Source organism: Hypanus sabinus, chromosome 6 (genome assembly GCF_030144855.1).
Source record: "Hypanus sabinus isolate sHypSab1 chromosome 6, sHypSab1.hap1, whole genome shotgun sequence".
Classification (NCBI taxonomy): domain Eukaryota; kingdom Metazoa; phylum Chordata; class Chondrichthyes; order Myliobatiformes; family Dasyatidae; genus Hypanus; species Hypanus sabinus.
This window is the reverse complement of record NC_082711.1, coordinates 163,924,690-163,944,501: the sequence shown is the minus strand read 5'-3', so window position 1 is coordinate 163,944,501 and position 19,812 is coordinate 163,924,690. Positions and strand designations below refer to the sequence as shown.

The window sequence follows — 19,812 nt, the reverse complement described above, 5'->3', positions numbered from 1 at the left end:
CTTACATCAATAAATCTGACTTGTGACAATGTTAGGCCAGCCCCATTGACTAGTATGCACTGCTGAAAGTGAATGCCTGAAATAATATCCATAGAGGATATGTTGTTGTTATTCTATCATTTTCAATTTCTTTCAAATCAGTTAGTGCATGCCAGAGCAAACACGTAGTCCCTGATTTTAGCGCCAGTCATTTGGGAATGCCTGAAAAGATGGCAAATTAAACACTGGGATTTGTACCATCTGGTCCCATTTCCTTTTCATCTGTTCTTAATATTACATAGAAGATAGAACAGTACAGCACTGGAACAGGCCAATTGGCCCACAATGTTGTGCCAAAGCAGCTAAAAAAAATCAAAAACAACAGAACACTAATCCCTCCTAGCTATACCGTGTCCATATCCCTCTATCTTTCTGACATATGTGTGCCTACCAAGCATAAGAACATAAGAAATAGGAGCAGGAGTAGATCATCCGGCCCATCGAGCCTACCCCGCCATTCAATAAGATTGAAGATTAAATTCCACAGATTCACCAATCTCGGGGAAGAAGTTTCTCTTCATCTCCATCCTAAATCGTCTCCCCTGAATCTTGAGGCAATGTCCCCTAGTTCTAGTCTCATCTACCAACGGAAACAACTTTCTTACTTCCATCTTATCTATCCCTTTCAAAATTTTGTATGCTTCTATAAGACCCCCCCCCCCCCATTCTTCTGAACTGCAGAGAGTATAGTCCCAGGTGACTCAATCGCTCCTCATAGGTTAACCCCTTCATCCCTGGAATCAACCTGGTGAACCTCCTCTGCACTGACTCCAAAGCCAGTATATCCTTCCTTGAAACATCTCTTGAAAGCCTCTGATGTATTTGCATCTACCACCATACTAGGCAGCGCATTCCAGGCATTCGAGGCTCTCTGAGTGAAAAACTTACCCCTCACATCCTCCTTGAACCTACCTCCTCTCACCTTCAATGCATGCTCTCTGGTATTTGACATTTTAACCCTGGGAAACAGATACTTCCTGTCCTCTCTATCTGTGCCTCTTATAATCTTATCTACCAGGTGCCTCCTCAGCCCCTGGTGCTCCAGAGAAAACAGCACAAGCTTATCCAGCCTCTCGTGATAGCAAATGCCCTCTAGACCAGGCCGCATCCTTGTAAACCTCTTCTGCACCCTCTCCAAAACCTCAACATCCTTCCTATAATGGGGCGACCGGAACTGTATGCAGTACCCCAGATGTGGCCTAACCACAGTTTTATAAAGTTGCAATATAACTCTACACACTGCTCCTTCTTCAACTTGGCATGAATTTGCATTTTATTTGTTTTTCAAAGCATCTTGGTTGATGTTCCATGTTGAAAGGACTTAAAGGAGACTGGATGAGATTCCATCATCTTGAGCCCTTTGTCGCCTCTACCGATCACCTCTGTCACTATTTCTACACTCCTCTCTTCCATCTACCTGTATGACCTTCCTCACTTGCATCCACCTATCACTTGCCAGCTCTTGCTCCACCCCTTCCTTTCACCTTTCTTCATTGGTTATCTCCCCTCTATCTTTTAGTTCAGATGAAGGTTTCCAGCCGGAAACGTTGACTGTCTATTTCCCTCAGCAGGTGCTGCCTGACACATTGGGCTTAGCCAGCATCTTGTTTGTTACTACAGATTACAGCACTTGTAATCTCTCGTATCTCACGCCAGACAGTGTTTGCTATTGTGAACATATGGAGAACATAACAGAATTAGGAAATCTAAAGTCTTCCTCCAAATGAACAAAGCCAAAGTCAACTTTGTAACTCAAGTACCTTTTATACACTCAATGGCCATTTTATTAGGTACACCTTTGCACCTGCTCATTAATATCTAATCAGCCAAACATGTGGCAGTAACTCAGTGCATAAAAGTATACAGAAAGGGTCAAGAGGTTCAGTTGTTGTTCAAACCAAACACCAGAATGGGGAAGAAATGTGATCTAAGTGACTTTGACTGTGGAATGATTCTTGGTGCTAGATGGGGTGGTTTGAGTATCTCAGAAACTGCTTATCTCCTGGGATTTTCATGCACAACAGTCCCTGGAGTTTAAGAGAATGGTGCGATAAACAAAAAAAAATTCTAGTGGGTGGCATTTCCTTGGATGAAAGCACCTTGTTATTGAGAGAGGTCAGAGGAGAATGGCCAGACTGGTTAAAGCTGACAGGAAGGTGACAGTAACTCAAATAACCACATGTTACAAGGGTGCGCAGAAGAGCATCCCTGAACACACAACATGTCGAACATTGAAGTGGACGGGCTACAGCAACAGACGACCATGAACATACACTCAGTGACCGCTTTATTAGGTATAGGGGGAACCTAATAAAGTGGCCACTGAGTGTATATTTCTATTTGGACCCTGTCATTGTAGAATTATTCACCCCCCTCATCTGAATGTCAAGGCCATTGAGTCATACTGTGTGGAATTGGGCCAACTGGCTCTGCTAGTCCCTACAGCTTCTTTCCAAGTATCCCAATCTAATACGCTTCTCAAATGATTGCACATGAAACAGTTCCAAAACAATCCAGCAAGAAAATACAGGAAGAGTGTCAACAATGGGGAGCTACAAGAGACAGACTCATTAAATTAATATCCTTTTTTACATTTTCTCCACAATCATCTGTTATATGCCCACAGGAAGATGAATTGCAGGGTTGTATATGGTGACATATACGTACTTTGATAATGAAATTTATTTTGAACTTTGATCTGTTGTGAGTCATTGTAATATTCAGAATATTATTCCCTGTGCCTTAAACACAACTGGTCCCCATTGAAGAGTCTGGCAAATGTGTACTGCACCTAATCGTAGCTCTGTAGTTTGTGAACGCCACCTGATGTGTCATTATCAGCATGTACACTTTTACTGCCAAATGTCAATCACATACATCCACAAATTATCATGAACCTGCAGGATCTATTGTCTTCACTGATCTACATGTTCTTTGTGATGGCTTTACCGTACACTGAATATATTTCACAGCTGTAAGCATACTTTAGTGCTTCGACTTGTTTGAAAAGATCCAAGCACAAGCCTGTTTGAAAAAAATCATGCTGCTTGTACTTCCTGTCTGGGTAGCACTGAGACTTCCTCGCTGACAGATAAGCCTGCTTCTCGCCCTGCACCCTGCTCACCCTGACCCCACTTCCTCCCTCACCATTCCCACCCCAGTCTCCCTCCTTTTTAGAATATTCAACATAGAATATTATAACACAGTACAGGCTCTTTGGGCCAGGTTGGTTGTGCCAAACTTTTAACCTACTTTAAGATTATCTAACCCTTCCCTCTTACATAGCCCTCCATTTTTCTATTGTCCTTGTGTCTAAGAATCTCTTAAATACCCCTAATGTAGTGTATCTGCCTCCACCACCACCCCTGGCAGGGCATTCCACACACCCACCACTCTATATGTAAAAAAAATACATCTGACATTCCGCCAGTACTTTCCTTCAATAACCTTAAAATTATGCCCCCCTTTTAGCCATTTCTGCCCTGGAAAGAAGTCTCTTGCTATCCACTCAATCTATGCAACCTATCATCTTGTAAACTCTATCAAGCCACCTCTCAACCTCCTTCCCTCCAAAGAGAAAAGCTCTAGCCCACTCAATCTTTCTTTACATGGCATACTCTCTTATCCAGGGGCATCCCAGTAAATCTCCAGCACATCCTCTCTTAAGCTTCCATTTAATCCTGCCTCAGAGCATGAGGGGGTAAATCTTTGCAGCAGTTCATCAAAATAAGTATCTGGGGCATCAATCAAAAAAATTCACACTGCCATAGTTTTTCTCTTCTGTCAAATGGGAGGATGTTGAATGTGAAGTAGATGCAAAATTCCTTCCCCTTTACTCAGGCAATAGCCTGGCTATCTATATTAAGACCCTTTCCATTCAATGAGATGAAATAAGATTAGGAGGAACAGTTTCATTCTCAAACTTTTCTGGCCCTCATTTCATCCACCCAGTTTTCAGTCTGATCTACAATATATCCTTCTGTAACTTTAGACAACCTTCCTCGCTATGATACCAAAATCACAAATGCCAACTCATACATAACGAACTCTATGCATAACAAAATTATAATTAAAAGTACAATGTGTGGCTTGGTGGGAAAAGCTCAAGGAGTTACCTTCAGTACAGAACATAGAATGGTTCAGCGTAACGTTGTGCTGAACCAGTTAAGTTAGTAATCGAACAGCCAGCTGAACTAATCCCTTCTTCCTACGCTACATCCATATCCTTTCATTTTGCTCACATTCGTGGCCAGTGATACTCACTTCTACTGCAATGAAGTGCTTTGAGAGGTTGGTCATGGCTAGAATCAGCTCCTGCCTAAGCAAGGACCTGGACCTGTTGCAATTTGCCTGTTGTCACAACAGGTCTACAGTGGATGGAATCTCACTGGCTCTCACAAGGCCTTGGATCACCTGGACAATAGCAATATCCACATCAGGCTGCTGCTTATTGATGACAACTCAGCACTCAGTACCATCGTAGCCTCAGTTCTAATCAATCAGCTCTAAAATCAGGGCCTCTGTACCTCTCTCTGCAACTGGATCTTTGACTTCCTCATTGGGAGGCCAGAGTCTGTGCAGATCAGAAATAACAACTCCTCCTCACTGACAATCAATGCTGGCGTTACTTAAGGATATGTGCTTAGTCCACTGCTCTATTCTCTCTACACCCATGATTGTGTGGCCGGGAACACAATATGAATGGACAATGAACCTATGAATATTACCTCAGTATGTCTCCTCGCTTTTTGTACGACTTATCTAATTTATTTCTTATATATACAAGTGTTTGTACTTCTTATTGTAAATTATAGTTTTTATTAATATGTATTGCAATGTTCTGCTGCCGCAAAACAATAAATTTAATGACAAAGCTGGGTGGCAGTGTGAAATGTCAGGAGGATGTTATGAGAATGCATGGTGACTTGGACAGGTTGGGTGAGTGGGCAAATGTATGGCAGATGCAGGTTAACGTGGATAAGAGAGAGTTAGAGCTCTTATAGATAGCAGGGTCAAGGGATATGGGGAGAGGGCAGGAACGGAGTACTGATTGTGTATGATCAGCCATGATCACAATGAATGGCAGTGCTGGCTAGAAGGGCCGAATGGCCTACTCCTACACCTACTGTCTATTGTCTATTGACATATGCCAGTGATAATCAAACTTGATTCTGCTTCTGCCTTATCTAAACATCTTTTAAAAATCGCTAATGTTTCTGCCTCCCCAGGTGGTGCATTCCAAACACCCACCACTCTCTGTGTAAAAAAACTTGCCCCTCACTCTTCCTTTGAAATGAGTTCCTCTCACCTTAAATGCATGCCCTCTGGTATTAGACATTTCAACCCTGGGAAGATATTGTCTGTCTACTCTATCTATGCCTCTCATAATCTGATAAACCTCTATCAGATTTCTCCTCAGCCTCTGCCGCTCCGGAAAAAAACAACCCAGATTTGTCCAACCTCTCATTATAGCACATGGCCTCTAATCCAGATAGCCGCCTGGTAAACACCTTCTGCACCCTCTCTGAAACCTTGTCACCCTTCCTATAATGAGGTGATCAGAGCTGTATGCAATACTCCAGGTGCAGCTTCACTTGAGTTCTGTAAAGTTGCAACATAACTTCCTGACTTTTGAACTCAATATTGTAACAAATAAAGGTAAGCACGTTGTATGCCTAGCATTTCCCTAGGCACCCACCTCAAGGTAAGACTCATCCCTTACTTGGCTCACAATCTTTGCTCCATACCCACATCTATGCACTGAATCACTAACCCAACCTGATCGTACTCCAACCTGTCAACCTATCCAAAAACCTCCCCTGACCCCTTGACTGAGCCTGTCCCCCTTACTTACTGTTGTCTGACATCTAGTGTTATCCGCACCAACAATCACTTCCACTGACTGCCAGTTGCCTCATTACTGATGCCAACCTCAACTTGACATCCAATTGCTTTCTGACTCATGATTTACGGGAGCTAACCAATGCCCAACCTAATCAGCTGACTCCTTCAATACACATGTTCACACACTTTTACAAGCCCATTGTCCATACATACCATCAGATGCCCACCTCTGTTCCCCAACGTCCCAGCTCCCAGCCCTCGTTTGCTGTGACTTCCACCAAATCTCATCCCAGACTTAGTTCTTTTGCATCCTTCCTAACAATAAATAGACTTCCACCATTTGTTATTGACTCCCATGCACGGAGAACCTGGAGATCCTACTCAATATCAAGCAACACCATAGGCTTAATAATCTGCTGAAATTCAGAGTGGTAAGGCCATCAAACAAAAGAGAACAAGAGATTCTGTAGTTACTGGAAATGCTAGAGTTACTCAGCAGGTCAGGCAGCATCTATGGAGGGAAATAAACAGTAATGATTCAGTCCCAATGAAGGGTCTCAACCCAAAATGTCAATGAATGTTACCTGATTTGATGAGTTCCTCCAGCACTTTGTATGTGTTGCTTGGATTTCCAGTATCTGCAGATTTTCTCTAGTTTGTGATTAAGAGAGACCCATGATTCAATCCTGAAAATATGATCTCTTACTCATATTTTGTCTCCTGCATAAGAAGTGATGGAAGCAGAAGTAATTGACAATCGAAAGAAACTAGGAAGAACCTGAAGGAGATAAAATTATATAGAACTATGTTCACATAGTGGGAGTGGGGGGATGGGGCTGAATGGATTGGTATCTTGTGAGCTGGCCTAAAGATAATGGGTCCCTCAAGTATCTTCCCACTTTGCTTTAATGACTCCATAACTCCATGACCTCGATTAACATTGAGGTCTGATTAATTATAGAAATCAAAATCGAATCCGGTGAACTATTTATAAAAAAAAGCTAACTTGATATTTCTGTTATAGGATGCACACCATACAACATTGGAAGATCTTCCGTTTGAAGAAAAGAAGATTAATGAAAACATGTTATGGCACTTACAGCGCAATGAAGCTGTAAATTTCTAGTTCCTTTAGTTAAATTTTGTTCGTTTGTTTTAATTTAATTTTAGAAATGGTGCTTTTCCTTTATTGTAAAATTATAGAACTTTTTTATTATGTTACAGCTTGATATTCTTTATATTTAATTTCTGTCAGTTATATTTGTGAAAATTCACTTTGAAATCATTGAAACATGTCAACTGAGTCGGAGGTACTGTATAATGGAGCAGGGAATGTGAAGAAGAGAGACTTGAAATTCAGTGCAGCTTTTATGCGTTGGAGTGGCAGGAAGCAGAAAATGATGATCACCTTATGGGAAGAGGGAAAATAGTAAATGATCTCTGGACCCTGACAACCTGCCAAATTGCACTCATAAGACATCATAAAACCATAAGACATCGTAGCAGAATTAGGCCATTCAGCCCATCGAGCCTGCTCCGCCATTCCATCATGGCTCCCTCTCAATGCCATTCCCCTGCCTTCTACCCATAACCTTGAATACCCTGACTAATCAAAAACTTATTGACCTCCGCTTTAAATATAATCAATACATGGTCTCCACAGGCATCTTGTGGCAAAGAATTAAGAATTCACACAATTCAAATTCCTCCCAAGAATGGAGGAAATGCCAAGTCTGAGACACCAAAGGAGGGTATAAAGAGAATCTTGGCAGGAACAGAATGGGTGATATCATTGATTCCCTTATAGCAAATGCTCTGTAATCCATCTAACTGGAACATCACTGTTCAAATGTGGTGATATCTGTTATGTGTATCTATTGATTTGTATATGATTGTAGTATTCATGATCCTTCAATGAGCTGACATCCATTTCAATGGAGAATAATATATCAATAGAAGATATTTTAACTCATTCTACCCCACACATCCCAATTTCACCTCATTGCTATTTCCCAGCAGTGGCCCCACTCTCCTGCCAAGCATGCTATATTGGCACCAAAATATTGTCAATGCTTGTGTTGGTTACAAAAACAAATGAAGCAATTCACTGCAAGTGTCAATGTGAATGTGATAAACAGAATGAATCTACCTGAACCTTGCTTCCCTTATATTAAAGCTCCCACCAGTGTCTGTTTTGAATGTACTTAGTGACAGAGACTACACAGCCCTCTTAACAAGAGAATTCTTAGGATTCACTACCCTCTTGGTGAAGAAATGTTCTTTGTTTCAGTCTAGATAGGCTGCCTCTTGATTTTTAGTCGGTGACACCAGTTTCGGACACACAGCCAGAGAAAACATTGCTCGATCTCCTTGCCAAGCCCAGTAGGAATTTGGGGTATTTCAGTTCTTAAGCCTCTTGCTTCCAGAGTGTATAGCCCAAACTGCGCAATCCTTCATTGTAAAACAGTCCCACCATTTCCAACCCGGACTCAACTCTGTGAACTGTCATCGCACTTCTCCAAGAAAATCCTTGCTCAAGTTGGGAGGGCAAACCTAAATATAATATTCCTGTTCACTTTCACCAAAACCTTTGTAAATATACTACAATCACTTTAATTTTTATCAAGCTGTTTTAAGTTAATAAAATAATCTTAAATATTAATACTACTACCTACACTATTGTACCAACTTCTGTGTGAATATCTGTATTTAAAAAAAATAAAATTCAGATTTCACTTTGACTTTGATGATGCCGTCTGTTATTAACTCACAAACTGAGTTCCGGTATGGTATGGGCAGCACAGTAGTGGTGTGGTAAGCACAATCGATGTGGTCGTCAATCAGGGTTCATTTCCCTGACGCTGTCTGTAAGGAGTTTGTATCTCCTTTCCATGACTGTGCAGATTTCCCCCAAGTGCTCTGGTCTCCTCCCACATTCCCAAGATGTACAGGCCTGGTTTAGTAAGTTGTAGGCATGTTATGTTGGCGCTCGAAGCATGGCGACATTTGCGGGCTGCCCAGCACAATCTTTGCTGATTTGACTTGATGCAAATGAAGCATTTCACTGTAAGCTTTGATGTACTTGAGGCAAATAAAGCTAACCTAATTTAATCCAATTCGAGAGGCTCCAATTAGATGAGGGTGACCAGCCTTGACATGAAGACAGCATTTGGACAAGTGAGGCACCAAGGATACCTAGTAAAACTAAAGTCAATACACTCAGTGCCCACTTTATTAAGTACCTCCTATACCTATTAAAGTGACCACGGAGTGTATGTTCATGGTCTTCTGCTGTTGAAACCTATCTTCTTCAAGGTCCATCATGCTGTGCATTCAGAGATGCTCCTCTGCACACTACACGTGCTTATTTGAGTTACTGTTGACTTCCTGTCAGCTTGAACCAGTCAGGCCATTCTCCTCAGACCTCTCTCATTCACAAGGCATTCTCAGCCACTGAACTGCTGATCTGTGTTGAGTTTTTTCGCACCATTCTCTGTAAACGCTAGAGGCTGGTGTGCATGAAAATCCCAGGAGAGCAGCGGTTTCTGAGATACTCAAACACATCAGGCATCGACTCGTGACAGTTTGGCCCTTTGAGCAGCAGCTGATCGGCAATTGGGGTTGATTGGTAAGAATTGGTAAAATAAGGCGGAGGAAGAGAGTGCTAGTGCGAGGATTTTGAGGCTTTGGCGCTTCGAGGCTTGAGTGAGAGGAAGTTCTAAGTAGATATTTTTCCATTATTTATTTTTTGTTTTCTCTTCATATATTTGCTCAGTTAGAACAGTAGGAATGCCAAGCAGAATAATTGAAAGTTCTTCTTGAGCAAATGGGAAGACGGGGAGACCCCCAGTACACCTAACAACTTCACCTGCAAGAAGTGCCCCCAGCAGCAGCTTCTAACTATCTACATTAAGGAGCTGGAGCTGGAACTGGCTGAGCTCCGGATCATTCAGGGAAAGGGGTGGCTGTTGATAGATAGAACATTTGCAGAGGCAATTACACCCAAGGTGCAAGACACAGGCAACCAACGGGAAGGGGAAAGGGTTTAAGCAACCAGTGCAGATTACTCCTGTGGTCATCCCCCTCAACAATAGGTATATCACTTTGGATACTGTTGGCGGGGGGGGAAGAGCTTGCAGAGGTAAGTCACAATGGTCAGCTCTCTGGCTCTGTAACTCAGAAGGGAAGGGGGGAAGAAGCAAGCTGTGGAAATTAGGATTCATTTGTCAGGGAAAGAGAAAGGAGATTCTGTGGATGAGAACAAGATTCCTGGATGATATGTTACCTCACAAGTGCCAGGGTCCAGGACATCTCCCATCGAGTCCTCGGCATTCTTAAGCAACCAGAGGTTATGGTCCAAAGGTAGGAAGAGTGACGAGGTTCTGCAAAGTGAGTTCAGGGAGTTAGATGCTAACCCAGAGTTGTGATCTCTGGACTACTACCCATGCAACATACTAGTGAGGCCAGAACTAGGAAGTTTATGCAGTTTAACATGTGATTAAGGAATTGGTGTAACTAGGAGGGTGTCTGATCTTTGTATCATTGGGCTCTCTTCCAGGGAATGTGGGACCTGCACAGAAGAGATGCTTTACATCTGAACTGGAGGAGGACTAATCTCCTAGCAGGAAGGTCGCTTGTGCTGCACGGCGCAGGGGTGGGGTGGTGGGGGGTGAAGGTGGTTAAAATTACAGTTGCGGGGAGACGGGAACCAGAATGCCAGAACAGATAGTGCAGAAACTTATAAAATTAGTCAGCTCCATCATGGGGACGAGCCTTCATAGTATCCAAGACATCTTCAAGGAGCAGTGCCTTAGGAAGGCAGTGTCCAACATTAAGGACCCCCACCACACAGAGCATGCCCTTTTTACATTGTTACCGTCAGAAAGGAGGTACAGAAGCCTGAAGGCACACACTCAGTGATTCAGAAACAGCTTCTTCCCCTCTGTCATCCAATTTCTAAATGGACATTGGACCCATGAACACTACCTCACTACTTCTTTATTTTTTTTACACTACTTATTTTAACTTAACTATTTAACAGACATAAATATACTTACAGTAATTTAGTTTTTTCTCTATAAAGTTAACAAATTTCATGACATATGTCCGTGAAATTAAACCTGATTCTGATTCTGAAGAAGTTGTGGAGACAGATATTGTTAAGACCTCAGACAAAGTCAGGAATCAAAAGGTTGAGCATGGTGTGACTAGTGTCCCGAGCTGTGTATATTTCAATGTAAGAAGTATCGTAGGAAAGACAGATGAGCTCAGGGCAATGGTCAACACATGGATTACAATATTGTAGCCATTAGTGCAACATGGTTGCTGGAGGGGCAGGATTGGCAGCTTAATATTATGGGGTTCTGTTGTTTTAGACACAACAGAGCAGGAGGGATCAAAGGAGAAGGGGTGGTGTTACTATTCAGGGAAAATGTCACAGCCAGGACAGACTGGAGAACTTAGCTAGCGAGGTGTTATGGGTGGAAATGAGGAAGAAGAAATATATGACTACATAACTGGGGCTATATTACAGACCACCCAACAGTCTGCAGGATTTAAAGGAAAAAATTTGTAGAGAGATCACAGACCGTTGCAAGAAACATAAAGATGCTCTAGCAGGTGATTTTAACTTTCCACATACTGAGTGGCTAACTTATTCACCTCAATGCTGAATTGACTCCGGAACCTATAGACTCACTTTCAAGGAATCTACAACTTAGTATTATTTATTTACTTTTTTATCACTTGCATGATTAGTCTTTCATCAGTCCTTTTATTTATAGTTTTTCATAAATTTTTTTGTATTTCTTATTTTCCAGCAAGACAACAAATCACAGGGCAATACATGGTGATATATATACAGTACGTTCTTGGATAATGAATTTACTTTGAACTTCAAACTATCCAGCCAGTGGATTTGCTTTACAATTTTTGTTTCATGAATATCCATCAGGAAGCATCTTTAACCCATTATAAAGTCAACTGATAAATTTGAACAATTCACTTTATATAAGCTAATTCAGATGAATAAAGTAAACTTGATAGGGGTTACCATTTATGCACATTACAATATTTCATTCAGTTCTATGGACACTAATTGCAGAAGTCAGAAGGGTTTGTTACGTCTACCACAGGAACAGCTTCTCACCACTTCCTCCCACTGAGTCAACAGGTGCTCTTAGAGTTGCAATGCTGATCCCTTCCTTCTAAGGTTTCAATGACTACATTTTTCACTGCACAAAAAAATCCGAGAAAAAATCCAGAGAGCATTCGGCTTTTCTCCAGTGCTTAAAGATGTCCACTGTAGGCAGGAAGGTGTGGATTATTAATGTCTGTTGGACCATGAGCTGGATGCAGGAATCCAAATCTTGGTCTTCTTAGACACTTTTTCAAACAACCCAGGATAATGCTGGAGGCAACAGTGACGCTTGTTATCAATTTCTGCTGTTGCTAGCTCTTACTTTCAGAAGTGATCCATGTGAGGGATGTTCATCACTTCGGAGCAGTGTTGTATAGCAGGGAAAAGTTAAATTCCATCCTCTGAATGTTAATGTAAGGGTCTCCTTACTAATTATTATTACTACTTATTAACTAATACTCCCATGAAGAAAGCATTGATGACAGAATTCAATCTCCTATGTGTAAGAACACTGGCATCATCTAGATATCCTAAATCCATGACCAACATTGGGATTGGTATGTACAAAACCTGTAGGTATGGATTATGCCTGGCATGTTGCAATGCAGAAGCATAATGAAAGTCCAAAAGCTCAAGTACTGCAAAATGTAAAGATTTTTTATTATTACACTCACCATTCCCGACATCCTTTCCTCCTGCCAAACCTACAAATTGCTCTCCGCTCCACCTTGACAAATAAACAACAAGAGCACACTGAGTAATTTCTTCAAAAACAAAATAAATAAGCCATTTCTCAAACCTGCAAACAAATCATCACAAACTTCATGTTGCCAACACCATCTGCATCAGAAACCAGAATAAGAAATGTGATTGTGCACAATTCATGAAATATATTTAACCATTCCAGTGAGGTAGAGGGTGACAACCTTTGTACACAGTTTAAATTCCTTTATGCGTTAGTAGCAAAAGATGCGTGCGTGTACACATGTGCACACCTCAGAGGGAACATTGTTCGCGACGTACTGTATATGAGTGATGATGAACCTGATTCTGATGAGGGTCTCTGTTGTGGTCTGAGAGTGGGAAGGGAGCAGGGACAGGGGAATCAGGGTTGCAAAAAAGGAAGGGGAGAGGGGATGGAGTGGGAAGAGAGACACTGGGGATTGAGGTAGAGGCAGATACATTAGAGACATTTAAAAAACTCTTTGATTGGAATCTGGATGACAGAAGAGTGATGGGTTTTGTGGGAAGGAAGGTTAGATTGATCTTAGAGTAAATTAAGAAGTTGGTTGACATTGTGGGCCGAAGAGCCTGCACAGAGCTATGGTTTTTGATGTTTTGTGTTCTAACATTTACCCTTAATATCACTAAATATAATATATTTCTATTAACTCTAATGCACAATGAGAAAACTCACGACTGAGAAATCAGGAAAGTAAAAGCATTCTAATTTCTTGTCAGTTAGGGCAGACCAGTAGGTATAAATAATAGAGGCAATGGAGACGATCGTTAGAAATTATTGATGAATGTACACTGATCCGCAGACACATAACTAGCATTTTATGAAAGAATAGCATTTTTATTTAATATTATTTGAGAATTAATTTCCGTTAATGAAAGGTCCCCAGTAAGGAAATAATTCATGGAGCCACACAACATGAAAATGAATCTTTCAAGGGACCAAGTCCACACTGACCTTCGAGCAAGCCGCACAAATCTCATTTTATTCTTTCCACGTTCCTATCACCTGCACCCAATTTCTACCACTCACCCTACATTACAGATACTGTAATGTATGGATCTATTTCTTTAAGTGCAATGACTCCCCTTCGCACTAACTATTGACTGATAACTTACGTTGATTTGTTGCTCTTTCTGCAAGTTAAATACTCATGTTAACTTCTCCTCGGTGTCTGTGCCTTTATTTATTTGGTACGTAATTGTACAGACACAACAAATTCGCTACAAGTACAAACCTGAACATCGGCAAATATCACCAACTGCAACGAGAGCCACGAGGCGACAGAATTTGGAGGAAGGGAGAGAGACAGTGAGAGAAAAGAGCAAGCTGAACCAGTACAGTGACAGAGAAGGTAGTCACAGATGCTAGAAAAGGGCCCGTAAGTAACAGTGAGAGATGCACAACTAGCAAAGCTAAAGAAAAAATAATAAACTGAACCAGTACGGTGACAGAGAAGGTAGTCGTGGATGCTAGAAAAGGGCCCGTAAGTAACAGTGAGAGATGCACAACTAGCAAAGCTAAAGTAAAAATAATATGACGATGGCCTTAGTTGAGCAAGTTGACAAATTTGATAGTGCTCCTGAGGACCGGGAATCATATATCAAGAGGGTTGAACTGTATTGTAATGCTAACAATATGGATGAGGTAAAGAAAGTCTCCACACTTCTTAGCTTAATGGGTGCTAGAATGAACAGTCTCTTATGCAACTTAGTAGCCAGCTAGAAAAACTTTTGATGAAATTGTTGCGATTTTGCAAAATCGCTTGAGCCCAAAACCGCTAGCAATAGCTGATAGAATTAGATTTTACAAAAGGAATCAGTCAAAGGATGAAAGCATTTCTAAATACATTGCAGAACAGCGCAAACTTTCCCCAATACTGAGACTTCAGAGATGGACTTCTGATACATTAAAGGACAGTCTTGCATGTTGCATGCATAGTCAAAGCACTCAACAGATGCAATTGTTCAGAAAGAGACTTAACCTTAGAGCAGGCATTGATCTATCAATATCATTAGAGGCTGCAGCAAAGGATGCAGCAGAACTATAGAAAGAGAGTTTAGAATGTGAAACATACAAAATGCCCTTTTGTATGTTGCAAAATGCCAAAAAGCCAAAAATGTTATCAATGAGGCAAATTCTCCCATGATGCAAATGATTGTTGGTTCAAAGAGTTTGCAGAGTGTGACTGACAAGGCCACATAGAGAGAGTGTGCAAGTGAGACAAAAGGCACAACCAAAGAGAGAAACCACACGAAAAAAGAGTTTCAAACACAAAAGTAAATAAATCCATAAGGTGACTAAATGTGAAACTGAATTAGACAGCATAAGGGTGAGCTGTCAGACACAGAAATGCATAGCATTCCTGAAGCAGATCACACAAGGATCATAACAGATGTGTCTGGTGTAAAACTGAAAATGGAGCCGGATACAGGGTCAACTTTGTCTATAATTTCAAAGGCTGAAAAAAGACTGCAAAAGACTGTCTTCTAAGCTACCATTAGAAAAGATTTCAGTGATGCTAAAGGCTGACACAAGTGAAAAAGTGTCTCCCAAAATCAAAGTGAAAGTGAACGTGACAAATGGAGACTAAACATAGCCGTCAGAGCTTTATGTATTGAAAAGCGGAGGGCCAGCAATTTTCAGATGTCAATGGTTGAGAAAAATTCAAATAGACTAGCACATAACCAAACTGTCAATGTGTCATCAACAGGCAAATGCAGCCAAAATGGTAGCACTAACCAGCAGCAGTCACATGCTAATGAGAAGGTGTGTGAGAAGGGGATTGGTAAACTCAAAGGCATGAAGGCCAGAATTGAACTGGATGAAGCAGCAACACCAAGATTCCACTAAGCACGTCCAGTGCCTTCCGCACTATGTCCTAAAGTGGATGCTGAACTCAGGGCTTGGGGGCATCTAGCATTCTGTCTAAGGTTGAGTGGAGTGATTGGGCCTTGCCTGTTTTCCCAGTGATCAAGAAAGGGAAGACCAGAGCCATTAGTATATGTGGGGACTTCAAAGTGACCATCAACCCGGTGCTGTGTATCTCACAGTATCCCCTGCCATGAATAGAAGACATCTTTGCATCTTTGGCAGGTGATGAGAGGTTTTCAAAGATTGATTTGTCACAAGCCAATCTGCAAATGGAGACTGAGGAGCCAAGCAGGAAGTTCCTCACAATCAACACTCACAAGGGACTGTTGCAGTATAATCGTCTCGACTTTGGTACCACATCAGCTCCAGCAATTTGGCAAAGAGCAATAAACCAAGGGTTCCAAGATATCCCAGGAACACAATGTTACAGTGATGACTGGAAAGCATGATGAAGAGCACGTCCAGAACCTTGGTGAAGTGCTTACCAGGCTGAGTGAGTGTGGTTAGTGCGCAAAGAGAGAGAAGTGAAAGTTTTTCAAGAATGAAATCTCATATTGTGGACATGTCATTAAAAAGCATGGGTTACACGGGTCACAAGAGAAGACTGAAGCAATGCTACAGGCACCCAAACTGGAAAGTATGTCACAACTCAGGTCATACTTGAGTCTTGTAAACACTGCCATCGGTTTCCCCTAAACATTGCTACAGTGCTGCAGCTATTGAATGCACTGTTACAGACAGAAGCAAAGTGAGAATGGTCAGAAAGATGTGAAAGAGCATTCAAGAAAACAAAGAGGCTAATAACATCAGATGAGCAGCTCACCCATTCTGGCCTATCTCTGTCCGTCAGACTAGCATGCAATACATCCCTTTATGGTATTGGTGCCATTTTGTCACACACTATGAAAGATGGATATGAACACCCAATTGCATTTGCTTCAAGATCACTGATGAGCTCAGAACACAACTATGCACAGATTGACAGAGAGGACTTTAGCCTAGTATGGGGAGTAAAGAAGTTCCACCACTACCTCCACGGACAAAAATTTGCTCTAATGACAGACCACCAGCCCCTTGTGTCCATTTTCATCCTAGGAAGGGAATCACAGTGAGATCTGCTACCCAGATGCAATGTTGAACACTTTTCCTAGGAGCCCACTCTTATGGAATAGAGTTCAAGGGTACCAAACAACACAGCAACACTGATGGCTTGTCATGGTTTCGACTGTTGACAACTGAAGAAGAAAAGTCTTCATTCTGTGACCAAGCAGAAGTGTTCCACACAGCACTGGTGGACCAGCTACCAGCACGAATTCTGAAATACAACGAGAAACAAGGAATGACCAGATGTTGTCAAAAGCCTATGACATCACCACACAAAGGTTGACCAGCTTGTGGTAATCCTATGTTTCTGTATTTCTCAGTGAGATGAGACCAACTGTTTGTATGTCAAAGAATGCTGTTGTGTAGATAACATGTTGTGGTTCCCTCAAAATTGTGAACTAGAGTGTTAGAAAATTTGCATGAAGGACAACCGGATACAGTCAAAATGAAGAGTCTCGTTCAGAGCTATGTGTAGTGGCCAGGACTAGACAGACAGATTGAAGACTGGACCAGAAGCTGATCAGGATTCTACAAAGTTCAATATGTAGCCCCACAGGCACCATTACACCCATGGGAGTGGCTGTCTTCACCATGGCAAAGAGTACATATTGACATTGCTCGGCCATTCGGCCAATCCATGTTTCTGATTGCTGTGGCTAGAGGTCATACCGATGAAGTCAACCACCTCAGGAAAGACTGTTTCCACTCAAAGGATTATCTTCTCCAGAAATGGCCTACCAGAGAAAACTGTGAGTGACAACGGACCACAATACACCTCAGGAAAGTTCAGACTGTTTATGAAGAAAAATGGCATCAAACGTTTCAAGTCAGCTCCCAATGAATGGCCTAGCTGAAAGGTTTATCCAAACCTTGATGAAGTCCATTAAAGCTATGGACAAGAAGGACATTTCTCTGCAGCACAAGGTGGACAGCACCCTTCTTGTGTATGAGATCTCTGCCCATGCGACGACAAATACCTGCAATGCTGTTCATGAGCAGGAATCTGAGATCTTGCATAAGCTTTCTGAAACCAGATCTCCAGAGGGAGGTGCAGAATAAACAGTTCAGTCAGTAGCCAGGTAAATCAGCATACTGCTGCTGCTAAGCTAACAAATTTCACGACACATGCCGGTGATAACAAAACTGATTCTGGTTCTGAGTCTGAAGAGACTGCAGATGCCGGAAAATGGAGCAACAAGCAATATGCTGGAGGACTCCCGATGGGTCAGGCAGCATCTGTGGAGGAACTTTCTGTTGAAGATGCTTCACCTGCCCAAAATGTCGACTGTCCATTTCACACCACAGATGATACTGACCTGCTGAGTTCCTCTAGAATTGTGCGGGTTTAGTTGAAATATGTTCTTCAAATGAGAAAATGGGCATTATGGTGATAAGCCATTGAATGAGTAAGAAAAGATGAGAGGAACATGGTGTTTTCTTACATGGAATGGAATGCTCACAAGGCAGCTACAGAAATGGAAACAAATACCCAGAGTACTACTTCAAATCTAATCGTAAGGGTACTGCAAAAGGATATGCTCAAAGCTATTAAAAGAAAACTTAAGATGAAAAAAATTTAGAGTATTTCTCCTCATGACAAGTTATTTACATTTAGATAGACAATTAGGCAGAGCAGCATTATCACTTAAGAAACAATTATTTGCTTCAAATGGAAACAGTCAGATCCAGCTGAAGAAATTAGTTAAGATGGGATGAATAGATTCCTCATTACCTCTTTGTATTCTGTGCAGATTCTGAATGACAGTCCAAATAATGAAGTGTGTTGAATTGGCTGATGGATGATTTGTTTACAAGGTAGCAATATAGAACACAGAGAACCATTAATATAGCGTGTCCATACCTTTCAGGGATTCATGAAGTGCTGTACAGACAATCAAATTCCTTTTTGGATGCAATTATAGTCCAGGAAATGTGGCAGCAAATTTGTATGAACTCAGTACTCTCAAGTAGCAATTTGAACATGATAATTTTTCTGGTCTTTTGGAACAGAGGGAAAGGTAACTACTAACCAAAAGTGACGCTTCTCTAGACTTGCCTCTCATCTAATTACTGGCCAGATTATTGGAAATAACCACAGGACTCAAAGTTCAATGTAAATTTTTATCAAAGTACGTATATGTCAACATACACAACCTTGAGATTCATTTTCTTGTGGGCATACTCAATAAAATCTATAGAATAATAACCATAATAGAATCAATGAAAGAACGCACTAAATTGGGCATTCAACCAGATTCCAGAAGACAACAAACTGTGCAAATACAAAAAATAAAAATCAATGATAATAAATAAATACGCAATAAATATTGAGAACAACAGACGAAAGTGAGACCATAGGTTGTGGGAACACCTCAATGATGGGGCAAGTTAAATTGGGTGAAGTTATCCACTTTGGTTCAAGAACCTGATGGTTGAGGGGTAGTAACCGTTCCTGAAACTGGTGGTGTGAGTCTTGAGGCTCCTGTACCTTTGTCTCCCGCTTTTAAATAGCAACATGGGATTTATTAGTTCATCAGTGGGGTTAGATGGGATCTTGGTTTAAATTTGAAAGTCAGTTCTAAGTCTGAACCATGTTATTAAGCAGTGAGAAGCAGAGGCTTGCTATTTTGCCAAACATTACGTCTGAAGTCACCAGACACCATGCTGGTAATCAGAAATTTTTATTAATCTCTACTCCCCATTCTGTAAATGGTTTTGAAAATGCTAAGGAGAAGAAATATATATTAAAGACACAAGAGATTCTAAAATGTTGAAAATCTTGATCAACGCATGCATACTCACACAAAATGTTGGAGGAGCTCAGCAGGTCAGGCAGTATCTATGGAAATGAATAAATAGTCAACAGTTGACAATTCACTTCCCTCCAAAGTGTTGCTGGACCAGCTGAGTTTCTCCAGCATTTTGCGTGTGTTGCTAAAAATATATTAAAATGCATTATACATCAGACCAGAACTCCCAGTTCATCCAATTAAGATCAATTGGAATTCAGTGGCATAATTAACACCGGAGATGCTTCCCTCTTTTCTGTGGGTGTTTCTCGAACCTGAGTCAT

General features: G+C 41.3%; 1 long non-coding RNA gene across 1 annotated transcript in view; it reads left to right on the top strand.

Moving 5' to 3' along the window:
• LOC132395112 (uncharacterized) overlaps positions 1–8,602 on the top strand; it is a 62,756-nt gene extending 54,154 nt beyond the window's left edge. The window contains exon 4 of the long non-coding RNA XR_009512534.1: positions 6,908–8,602. This is a non-coding gene — a long non-coding RNA (uncharacterized LOC132395112). The remainder of the gene's footprint in view (positions 1–6,907) is intronic.
• The last annotated feature ends 11,210 nt before the right edge of the window (positions 8,603–19,812 follow it).